Source organism: Callospermophilus lateralis, chromosome 10 (genome assembly GCF_048772815.1).
Source record: "Callospermophilus lateralis isolate mCalLat2 chromosome 10, mCalLat2.hap1, whole genome shotgun sequence".
Classification (NCBI taxonomy): Eukaryota; Metazoa; Chordata; class Mammalia; order Rodentia; family Sciuridae; genus Callospermophilus; species Callospermophilus lateralis.
In genome coordinates, this window is record NC_135314.1 from 127,097,214 (window position 1) to 127,110,154 (window position 12,941).

The following is a 12,941-nucleotide window of genomic DNA, read 5'->3' on the forward strand; positions in this document are numbered from 1 at the left end:
AATGGCTGGAATACCTGATAAAGAATTGAAAAGGGCCAGGCACGGTGGTGCATGCCTGTAATCCCACCAGTTTGGGAGGCTGAAGAAGGAGGATTGTGAGTTCAACTCCAACCTCAGCAATTTAGCAAGGTACTTAGCAACTCAGTGAGACTCTGTTTCTAAATAAAATATTTTTTAAAAGGCTGAGGATGTGGTCAGTGGGTAAGCACCCCTGGGTTCAATCCTCAGTACCAAAAAAAAAAAAAAAAAAAAAAAAATTGAAAAGGGTGATTATTTTCAAAAGTTTAGTGAGATCCAAGAGAATACATAAACAGTTCATTGAAACCAGGAAGATGATGTAGAACTTGAGTGAGAAATTCAACAGAGATTTCAAACAGAACCAAACAGAAATCTTGGAAATAACAAGCCTAACAAGTAAAATAAAAAATATCTTTGAAGTCTTTGACAAGAATCTGACCTTAAAGACTAGTTGTTGTTTTTTTTTAATATCACAGAGAAAGAAAGAAAGAAAGAAAGAAAGAAAGAAAGAAAGAAAGAAAGAAAGAAAGAAAGAAAGAAAGAAGAGAACATTCAAGACCTTGGGGACACCATCGATTAAACAAACAGTCACTTTTTCAGAATTTCAAAAGGCAGTGACAAAAAAAGTTAAGAATGTAGAAAACCCATCAGAATAAATAATAGCAGCAAAATTCCCTAACTTTGAGAAAGATAGGGATATCCATGCACAGAAAGTTTATAGGATCACAAATAGACAATCCCAAAACACCTTTACCACAGGATATTATAGTCAAACTCTCAAAAAAGTAAGACAAAGAAAAAATTTTAAAATCTGCAAGAGAAAAGTTCCAAGTCACATTTAAAGGCATCCCAATTAGCCTAAGCAGATTTCTCAGTAGAAACCCCACAGGCCAGGAAGAAAAGGAATGTCATTGCACATCCTGAAAGAAAATAATCACCAACCAAGGTTTCCACATCCAGAAAGGTTATCCTTCAGAAATGAAGAAAACATGAAGGCTTTCCAAGATAAGCCCTAAGTGGGGAAATACCTGAGACACTGAAGGAAATCATACATGCAGAAGTGTAAAAAAAATCATGGAAGTCTAGAAAAGAAAAGAAAATACACTAGAAAAGAAAATACACAAAAACAGAAAGATAAAAACAACCCAACATCAATATGGTAAACCATCCAACCACCAACATGAACAAGAGAGGAAGAACAAAGAATATTCAAAACAACTTGAAGAAATTCAACAAAATGACAGGAATGAGTCTTGACCTATCAATGATAACCCGTATGTAGAGACTAAATTCTCCACCTGAAAGATATAGACTGACTGAATTAAAAAACAATTTAAAAAAACCCAACCAAACAAAAAACAACAACATGCTGTCTATAAGAAATTCACTTCACCAGTAAATACATACACAAACTAAAAATAAAAGGAGGGAAAATGAAAAAACCTAGAGTGAGTAGGATTTACATCTGGAAAAATAGACTTTAAAATAAACACTAAGATGAGAGCTGGGTGTGGTGGTGCATGCCTATAATCCCAGGGGCTTTGGAGGCTGCACCCTCAAAGGGTGGATCAAAAGTTCAAAGCCAGCCTCAGCAAAAGCAAGGCACTAAGCAACTCAGTGAGACCTTGTCTCTAAATAAAATACAAAATAGGGCTGGGATGTGGTTCAGTGGTCAAGTGCCCCTGAGTTCAATCCCAGGTACCCTCCCCCCCAAAAAAAGAAAAGATCAAGAAGGTAATTATATAATGACCAAGGGATCAATTCAACAAGAAGATACAACAATTATAAAATCGATATGCAGGCAATGTTTTATTAAAGAAACAATATTAGACCTAAAAGGAGAAATAGCCTCTAATACTTTAGTAGTAGGGGACTCCAACACCCTACTTCATCAGGGAACAGATTATACAGACAAAAAAAAATCAATATAGAGAAACACAAGGGTTAAATTATGCAATAGCTCAAAGGGACTTCACAGATGTATAGAGAACATTCCATCCAACAGATGATGAATGTTTTCATCAGCACATGGAACTCTTTCCAGAATAGACCATATAATAAGCTGCAAAATTTAAAGATACATTAGGCCAATAAATTTTTAAAAAATGAAATCATACCTTGTATGTTTTCTGATTATGATAAAACACAACTAGCAGTCAACAGCAAAAGAAATTTTAGAAATAAGACCAATTCATGAAGTCTGAAAAACACAATTCTGAATGAACAGTGGGTCCCTGAGGAAATCAGAAGGAAAGTTAAAAACGTCTTTAAGCAAATGAAAATGGCAACACAACGTACCCAAACCTACATCTTAAAGATACATCTCTAGGACTTCAAAAAACAAGAACAAGCCAAATCCAAAACTGGTAGGAGGAAAAAAATAACAAACTTTTGAGCAGAAATAAGTAAGGACTATAGTTAGAAAATAAAGTAAAATTATCTACTGCCACATAACAAAAATTGTCCACTAGTGTAACTAAGGGAAAAAGAGTGAATTTCATCCTTTTTCTTTTCTTTTTTTTTTTTTTTTTTTTTTTTTTGGTAACAGGGATTAAACTCAGGGGCACTGAACCACTAAACCACATCCCCAGCCCTATTTTCTATTTTATTTAGAGACAAGCTCTCTGAGTTGTTTAGAGCCTTGCTGTTGCTGGGGCTGGCTTTGAACTTGTGATCCTCCTGCCTCAGCCTCCTGAGTCACTGGGATTACAGGCCACCATTCCTGGCAAATTTTATCTTTTATGATATCATCTGGTGAGGAAAAAATAATAATAACTACAGTCCATCTACTATATTTAAGAAAACAAAATTCAGCTGGACAGGAATCACTGAGCACATCTTGTTTACCAGCGATCCTGTGGTGTAGACATTCCTCCAGATCATTGGAGGAAAGCTAGTATTTGTTCTTGGTGATGAAGATTTCTGGCTGGAACAAGACATTGGCTCCAACACGTAGAAACCCAAGTGTATGAACTCAGTATCTTAAGATTCCTCTGGACTTACAAGCCACAGTCCTCCTGGCTCAGTGGGAATTAATAATGACCTTGTCATGGAAATGGAGAAAACATTTTAATAAAAGTCAAAAGTGTAATCATTATTCTTTCCAGATCCACCTTCTGGAAAATGGTTTTTAATGAGGTTTTTGGCTTCAGGGGAAATTATCCTCAAAAGCCTTCCTTGCTGCATTTCTTTCAGTTTGGGTCACCCTAACTCCTGTCTAGGTCTCCGAGATGCTAACTAAATGTTCTGTTATTAATGGTCTAAGTTTGAAATAAGACTGGAGGGGTGGTCCACCCATCCCATAAAGGTAATCCCCCTGCAGAAGAGCATGCTCCCTTTACACGGGTGTGGACGAGGACCAGGAACTTCCTGCTTGGCATGGCTTCAGTTCTCAGGCTGGGTCAACCTGGATCTGTCCTCCTGGGAAGTCTGCCTTCCTTTGGTTGAGGTTAGAGTTTTGAATTCTAAATTCAGTTGAAACGCCACCCCTTTGAAATTAAAAGTCCCAAACTTCCTCATGCTGAGAATGGAAACAGAAAACCTACCTGCAGGCTCGAGGAAGCTGAAACTGTCTGATATAGTCTCTGGTTTGTACAGCCTAGCTAGTTCTACATGTGTTTATTTCCTGACTTTTATTTCTATAAAATTTAACTCCTTGCACTGGACCTATGGAGAAACAGTCTAGCTATTTCTCCCCAGTTTGATCAAACTGCATTAAGTTCATTTTTCCTTTTTATATCATTGGCTTATTTGTTCTGTGGACAGGTGACTGGATCCAGCCAGCCTGGGATCCAGGTAGGTTCCCTGGCTTGATTGACAGTAAGTAACACAGTTGAAACTTTTCAGCAAGAATTCTAATTCCATAGGAGTAAGTAACTTGACAGGCAAATCCACAATCTATTGTGATCTTTGTGAGCTAAGGCAATGATTTTCTTTGTTCTCTTTTTAACCTTTCTTTTGCTCTGTCCAAGTTTGAGACCGCTCTCAGAAGAGAAGAGACAATATTCGCAGAGGCTTTAAGCATTTTGCCAGATGTGAAGCAGGAATGCGAGGGGATTGAAATATTTCCTTCCTGTATTCAGTGGTATCTTTGCCGGCTCACGACAGATGAATTTCTTATTTCGAGCTAAACAACACTAAACTAAGTGGAATTCAGAGCGCATGAGATTAACTTTAGTGCACTAAGGAAGACCTGGATCCTAGGCATTTTGATAAACCCTTGCTGAGGCTTGAGGGATGGGCTTGAGGGGGTGGGGGGATACAGGAATGACCAAGTCCCTATTGTCCTTGGACTTGTCCTCAGGAGTTAATTCATCCTGTTGACAACTCCCTTAATCTAATAACCCTACCCATCCGTACTAGATAGGACAGGATTTTCCACAATCATATAACCTTGGGAAAATAACTGGGCTCTCCCTAGAAAACAAAGCAAAAACATGTTCAAATTTCTCTTCCAAGATCCCGTGTCACTGTAGAAGCTTGAATACAGTATGCAAGCCATTTAAACTGAAGATCCAGGAAGTGAGACGCAGAAAAAGACAACAGGTGGCATTTCTGCACATTTCAGAACTCCAATCCCAGCCTCAGATGGCTGGGAAGTTGGCATTATTGAAAACATTTCAAAGTCAGAGGAGACCAGTATGGAGAGCAGGCTGGGCCAGGCCCTGAGTTACTCCATTTATAAAGCATCAGTTTGCCCTGGGTTGCTCTATTTTGAGTGCAAGTGCTAAAGCAGAATGACCTGGTAACTTGTCTGGGCAAATAGATAACCACCAGATGTTGGACACACAGAACTCATCAGAAAGAATAACCCCCAGCTGCACAGCACCATCATAAGGCTCAAACTGAGAAATCAATCATGCTAATAAAAAAATGGTCACTTGTGAACTTACCAAATTAACTCAGAAGCCCATGGATGCATGATTCAGCTCAACTCCATCTCTCTGCCGCATGCAGCCCACTTTGAAACTGCCTGCCATCCAGACCCTCACTTCGCCTTAACGGCTCTGTACCTCACCTTGAACAGCTACCCTCCCTGAAAAGCTATACACCTTGAACTACTTTCATGCCTTCAGATTTTCCCACTAGGTTGTAGCTTATCTGGCCACCAGCAGTAACTCCTTTGCATTTGTATCAACTCAAAATCTTTGCTTGCAGTTCTGCCTCTTTTAAACTCTGTGGCCACTGTGGACCCTCTCTTAGCTGTTCTCTAACCTGTGCATCCTTGTGTAAAGTGTGTTTTGTGATTTGAATGTTACAGATATTAGTAGTCAAGATTGGAATGGAATAAAAGAACCTGCGGTTGCTAGGATCCTGATACCAAGCGAACCATGAGTTTTCAAAGAATTAAAGCTAATGGAAGTGATGTAGCTTGTGGGTTTATTGCTATTCAATAAATTCTGACATTGAGGAGAAACACAAATATGTCTGGTCTATGTTAATGGCATAGCTCAGGCATGACAACTGTCCTGGGCAGGAATTTGTGTTGTTCAAAACTAGCCCACACAGGCCTGCCGCAAACCCAACCCATGACTCTTAATGTCAACTGGTAAAGGTTACTGTTTCCTGTTAGAGTTCAGTTGGTGTTGTGTGAATTTGGACTATACGTATTTTTTAACCACAAAGAACTGATTTATACAAGCACAGTTTAACTAATTCACCAAATATTTAGTTGAGTTCCAGGAAAGCTAAAGGTGAACCAGGAGAACTTATATTCTTCTTTTTTTTTTTTTTTAAGAGAGAGAGAGAGAGAGAGAGAGGAAATTTTAATATTTATTTTTTAGTTCTCGGCGGACACAACATCTTTGTCTGTATGTGGTGCTGAGGATCGAACCCGGGCCTCACGCATGCCAGGCGAGCGCGCTACCGCTTGAGCCACATCCCCAGCCCAGAGCTTATAGTCTTCCTACAGGGAATGGTCTGTTAAACCAAGAGCACTATTAATGATCCCACCTGCCATGAGAATCAATCAGGGCCCAGTTCTGTTTCCCCAGATGTGAAGACTGAACACCTCAGAAACACTGAGGCAAGCGTAGAAAGCAAGATTCATTTAAAGGATAGAACAGAGATAGACTTCTCCACAGAGAAGGGGTCCCAGAGATGGGTGTCTGAAAAAGTGGGGGTACCCTGTCCCTTTTATACTTTCTAGAGTTCCTTTGTTCATATGGCCTCTCCTCCCCGTAGCCTACCTCTCTCCTCCCTCTACCCTGCCTAAGTGACCAAAAGGTGGACCAAAACAGGAGTGATCCAGGGTAAGAAGGGAGAAGTCCAGGAGGCACTAATTTACAACTCCTATAACTCCCAGCAGGGAGGATGGATCCCTGGAGGCAGGTTACCTTGGCAACAGGTGGAGGAGGAGGGGGAAGGTCCCTGCAGATATCAGCTGTTTCATTTCCTTTCCTTTCCAACCAGCCCCCATCTTCTGGATGGGACCCAACTATTTATTGCCTATGCTGACTGTCTTTTCCTCCCCCTGGCCTCCATAAGAAGAGTCCACAATATCAGGGAGTCAAGGAAATCTTCCACACCTGAAGAAACGAGGGATATGAGTAGAGAGAAATGTTCCAAGTAGAGCCAATACATGTGAAAGTGGAGGGTTAGAAAAGTCTAGAAACCAAAAGGCTAGCCATCGTTGGGATGATGGCAGGGAAAAATCAAACAGACCGAAATTAAGGGCCTGTCTGAAATGGAGGGCAGCTTCCAGATAACTTGTTTTCCTGCATCCTGTGTTGATTCTCCTGAGAGTAAAAGCTGCCCGCTCTGGTCTGGGGGACTCCAAGGAAGCTGAGAGTAGAGATTGCCCCTTAATGCCACTGAAAAAAAAATTCAGATTTATTAAAGGTCAGCAAGATTCTGTACACCCTTTGTCTCTCAGAGAAGATGAGTAACACACCCAGGGTTGAGCTCTCTGACAACATACATGATTTTCCTCGGAGGAAAAGCACAGGTTCCCAGGTAAGCTTTTTAAGTCATCAAGTCCCAGGTCAATCATTTGATATTTGGGGTTCAGAATATTTCTTCTTGATTAAGCAGTCTAGCCATAAAACAGTCGTGGGCACTGTTTCAGTCAGCTTTTACATTGCTGTGACCAAAAGACCCAAGAAGAACAACTTAAAGGAGGAAATGCTTATTTCGGCTCATGTTTTCAGAGATTCGGTCTATCGATGGCTGACTCCATAGCTCCGGGTCCAAGGTGAGGCAGAAAATCCTGGTGGAAGGGAGTGGTGGGAGAAAGCAGCTCAGGACTTGGCAATCAGGAAGCAGACAGAGAGAACTCTGCTCATCAGGGACAAAATATATACCCCAAAGGCACTTCCCTTAGAGACTGACCTTCTCTAGTCACACCCAGTTAATCCACGTCAGTATACGGATCCACTGATCAGGTTACAACTCTCATAATCTAATCATTTCACCTCTGAAGTTTCTTGCATTGTCTCACATATGAGCTTCTGCGGATGCCACGTATCCATTCCATAACAGGCAGATATTCAAATTTGGTGAAATTTAAGTCAGTTATGTTTTTATTCAAGTTGATCTGGTACAAACATACACTGAAGGTTTTTGTTCCTCTAACCAAAGAGACAAGCATGACCAGTCATGCTCACAGATCCAGGTGTCCATCTAGGAAGGGTCTCTCCCACCCCCCACCCCTTTAGTACAGAGATACTTTACCACTGAGAGCGCAAGCTCAAGTCCCACTATATTGGCCCGGTGGGATAAGGTCTTCTCCCCAGCGCATGGCCTTGGGACTGCAGCTACTGGAGCAGAGCCCCAGATTCACTCACGCTTGTCCATCAGGAGTTGGGAAAAGTACCAGCTATGTCCTGCATTTCCAGGAACTCGATGGACCTGATCCCCCAGCACCACTTGCACTTACTTCGTGGGAACTAAAGAAGGTCTTCCCCTGAACCCACAGCCTTGGCACTACCACTACTGCTGCCAAGAGCCTGGCACCACCCACTTCTATCCTATGGGTCCTGGAGAAGTTTCTATCTGTGCCCTGCAAATTCCATGATAGTGGCTACCATCACCCCAAACCCAGCACCATCTGTACTCACCCCACAGGAAGCAGGGAGGGTCTCCTTTCCAGCCATGGCCTTGGAACTATAGCTGCTAATGCAAAAAACAAGCAAACAAACGAACTAACCATGCATCATCACGGAACTTGTCCTTTGGGACCAGAAGGTCTCATCTGTGTCCTCCTGCTCCAGGACCATAAGTTCCAAAGCCATAAGCCCTGGTGCCACCCACACTCAACCTTGTAGAATTGGGGGAGGGGGGCTTTCTTTATGTTTTTTGTCTTCAGAAGCATGGGTTCCAGCTTCACAAACCCAAAATTACCTGTACATGTGACATGGATCCCTGGTTGCCACACCAGCAGCCAGCCGCGTACTGCCATGAAGCAGCAGCAGCAGCAGTGGCAGCAGAGCATGGAGCAACAGCCTGGGTTGGAGCGCAGGCAGTAAGCACCACCCACAGCGGTGTGAAGCCTGCCATGAAGGCACAGACCCAGGAGAGCCAAGGCACACAGACCTGTCATCCTTCTGTGGCCTGCCCTGGGCACGGTTAGGAGGCTTCAGAAATCCGCTCCATGAAGTGCTGAAGCCCCATCCATTGACTTCAGTCTCCCAGTTTCTGACCCACCAGGAGAAAATGGAAGTGGGGTAGACTTGAATGAAAGTTGGAACTCAAGAACTGACCAATAGCATTAGTAATTTTCAAGCCCTAATTAAATCCTACTCTTGCACTCACTCCTCTGGTTTATGGATTTCATTCTTTGAATTCACAAGAACCCTGGAAGAAGAAATTGAAGATGAGATGCTGGGGTCTGCGGCAATGCAGAGGGGCATGGCTCACTATTAAGAACTGTAAAACACTTCTCGGCAGCCAGCAGAAGCAGTGAATTGAGTTTCATCTCAAACGTCCAGTTTCACAAGCACCAGGGGATGTAGCAAAGTACTCCAGAGCCCACAAACATGGGACTTCTGGTGAAAAAAAAAAACAAAAACAAATATAGCTTGCATTTGTCTCTTGGAACCTGGAGATAATACCATCTGGTTCCACTTCCCCAACAAAGCAACTACCAGCACTACAAGCCCTAGGACTATCTGCAATTGTCCCCTGGGGCCTAAAAAAGGTCCCCATTTATATCTCGCTACCTTGAGTTGATGGTTACCAGTGCAACAGACCTCAGCATTATCTGTGCTCATCCCATGGGGCCTGAGAAAAGTCACGTCCTATCCTGTGACTGCAAAACTGTGGCTACTGGTGCCATAGATCCAGTCACCTCCCACATTCATCCTGAGAATCCTGGGGAAAGTCTCCTTTGCATTCTGTGGCTTGGAAGCCATGGATACTGGGGCAGTACTCCTTGGTGTCATCTGTATTTGCCCCAGGACCTGGGGACAGTCCTCTCGATTTCCTGCACCATGGTGACTGTAGCAGCTCCTGCCACAAGCCCTAATACCATCAGGGCTCATCTCTGTGAAGGCCGGCAACATGCGTGTTTGAAAAACCAACATTCACTGCAAATTTGTATAGCTACCTTCGCAGACTATCGTGATTTAGACTACTGAGGCACTCATAGACAGCACCAGCATCAATCGAAGCCAAAGAAATCAGAGACTAGGCTTTTGAGTTCTCCTATAACCAAAGCCAAAACCCTTATCCCTATATCCCTTCTAAATGAAAAGATCTTTTTTTTTTAAACCAAAGTTATTCCATAAAATCGAAAGAGGCAAGTGTTCATATCAGATATCAGATGTACAGACACCAACATGATGACACCCACTTTCCTCAAGAGGTATGGAAGGAGACAAGACGCCATCAACTCATCAAATAAAAATTCTCCAGAAGTAGATCTCAACTGAATAAAATCTATGAAATGCCTGGAAAAGAATTTAAAATAATGATCCCAGTGAAACTCAGGGAAATACAAAGAAATGAGGGGAACAATTCAATATAAAAGAGAAATTCACCAAAGAGATAGGTGTCATCAAAAACAACCAATCTGAAATCTTGGGGCTAAAAACTTCAACCAGTGAAATAAAGAATACATTGGAGAGCTTCCACAGCAGACTAGAAAAGCAGAGGAAACAATTTCTGAACATGGGGACTTGGGTTTGTTTGCTTGTTTGTTTGTCTTTGGTATTGGGATTGAACCCAGGGACACTGAGCTACATCTGCAGCCTTTTCAAAAAATTTGAGACAGAGTCTCACTAAGTTGTTTAGATTGTTGCTAAGTTGCTGAGGCTGGCCTTGAAATTGTGATGCTCCTGTCTCAGCTACCTGCCTGGCAAGGACTTTTGAATTAGCCTAATTAGACAAAAAAAAAAAAAAGAAAAAGAAAAAAGAAAATTATTAAGAATAATGGAAAAAGACTATAAGACCTATGGATCACAGTTAAGCAAACAAATGTTCACATTATATAAGAAACCCAAAGGACCCCATGTAAATTCAACCTTCACAAGGCACATTATAGTAAAAAAGGTAAAAAACACAAGACAAAACGAATTCTGAGTCCAGCAAAGTATCACATCACATGTACGTGGACGTCCTTTACATTTATAGCAGATTTCTCAGCAAAAACCTTACAAGTCAGAAGACAAGGGGAAAGTGCCAATCAAGAGTACTATACTCGGTAAAACTATCCTTTGGAAGTGAAGAGAAATAAAGTTTTTCTTCAGATAAGAAACAAAGGAAAATCATCACCACTAGACCAATCTTATAAAAAAATACCTGAGGGAATCCTAAACTAGAAACAAAAGAATGACAGCCACCATTGTGAAAATGCACAAATATACAAAACTAGGAGAACAAATATACCAACTAGAAAAAGAACCGGATCTTAACATGAAAGAAAGCTACCAGATTACAAGAATAAACACTGAGATGAAAAGGAACAGAGAATATAGGAAACAAGCAGACTACAATTAACAAAATGACAGGAGGAGTTTATACCAGAAATAACAGCCATGAATGTAAATGGAGTAAATCTATATAAATCAAAATACAGTCAGGCTGAATGGATATAAAAAATCAAGACCCAACAACATGCTATCTATAAGAAACTCAACTTCATTGATAAAAATACACCTAGACTAAAAGTGAAGAGTTGGAAAAAGATATATCATATAAATCAAAACCAGAAATGGGCAAGAGTAGTGATACTCATATATGATAAAGAAGACATTAAATTTAAAAAATACAGTAAATAGAGACAAAGAAGATTATTTATATATTGATAAAAGAAGCAATTCAGTAAGAACACAAAACAATTGTAATATATGCACCTAACAACGGGCCATCCAAATGTCTACAGTAAATACTGTTAGATCTAAAGGGAGAGATAGACTCCATAACAATAATAGTTGTTATTATAAACATCCCCCTTTCCTCAATGGACAGATCATCCTAACAGAAAATCAACAAAAACACATCTGAATGAATCATAGTATAGAGCAAACGGACCTAAGAGACCTTTACAAAATATTTCATCCAACAGCAGAAGGATACTGTCTTTTAATTAGCACATGGGACATTCTTCTGGGTAGACCAAATGTTAGGCCACAAACTAAGTCTCAATACATTAAAAAAAATTGAAATCATACCATACATCTATCATTTCAGACCACAATAGAATGAAACTATAAATCAACAAGAAGAATGAATATTATATAAGTACATGAACCTGGAATAAAATGTTCCTAAATGACCGATTGGTAATTGAAAAAATTATAAGAGAAATAAAAAAATTTCTATAAATAAATAAAAATGACAGAACAACATATCAAAATCTGTGGGATAAAAACAAAAACAGTACCGAGAGGGAGATTTATGGCAAAAAAAATGCATGATTAAAAAAAACCAAACAGACAGATCTCAATTAAACAAACTAACAAGTATCTCAAGGACTTAGAAAAGTAAGAATAAACCAAACTCAAAATGAGTAGAAGGGAAGGAAAAATAGGGATCAGAGGAGAAATAAATAAAACTGAAACAAACAAATAAAAACAACATCAAAGAGATAAATAAAACAAAGTCGGTCTTTCAAAAGAATAAGCAAAATTGACAAAGCTTTAACTAGTCTAACAAGAAAAAGAGAGAAGTCCTATATAAATTAGAGATGGGAAAGGAGACATTACACGTGGTACCATAAAAGTACAACGATTCATAAGAGACTATTGTAAGCAACTACATGCTAAAAAACTATAAAACCTAGAAGAAATGAACACATATTCCTGAACACATACAATCAACCAAAATTGAATTAGGAAGAAATGGAGGGTTGGGGCTGTAGCTCTGTGGCAGAGCACTTGCCTAGCACGTGTGAGGCACTGAGTTCGATCCTTAGCAACACATATAAAATAAACAAATAAAGGCATGTTGTCCATCAACAACTACAAAAAAAAAAAAAAAAGGAAAAAATTTTAAAAAGAAGAAATAGAAATCTAAAAAGCCCAATAAATGATAATGAATTTCCATAAAAAAAAAGAAAAAAAAAAGTCCTGGACCTGATGGCTTTACTGTTGAATTCTATAAAACATTTGAAAAAAGAACTAATTACATATTTATTTTATATTTTTGGTACCAGGGATTGAACTCAGGGGCATTTGATCACTGAGCCACATCTCCAACCTTATTTTGTATTCTATTTAGAGACAGGGTCTCACTGAGTTGCTTAGCACCTAATCTTTTTGCTGAGGCTGGCTTTGAACTCGCGATCCTCCTGTCTCATGTGCTGCCGTGCTTGACTCCCAGCCTCTTTTAATATTTTATTAGAGACAGAGTCTCACTGAGTTGCTTAGGGCCTCGATAAATTGCTGAGGCAGGATTTGAACTCATGATCCTCCAGCCTCAGGCCACCTGAGCCACTGGGATTAGCGGTGCGTGCCATCACACCTGGCTCCCATTCTCTTTAAACA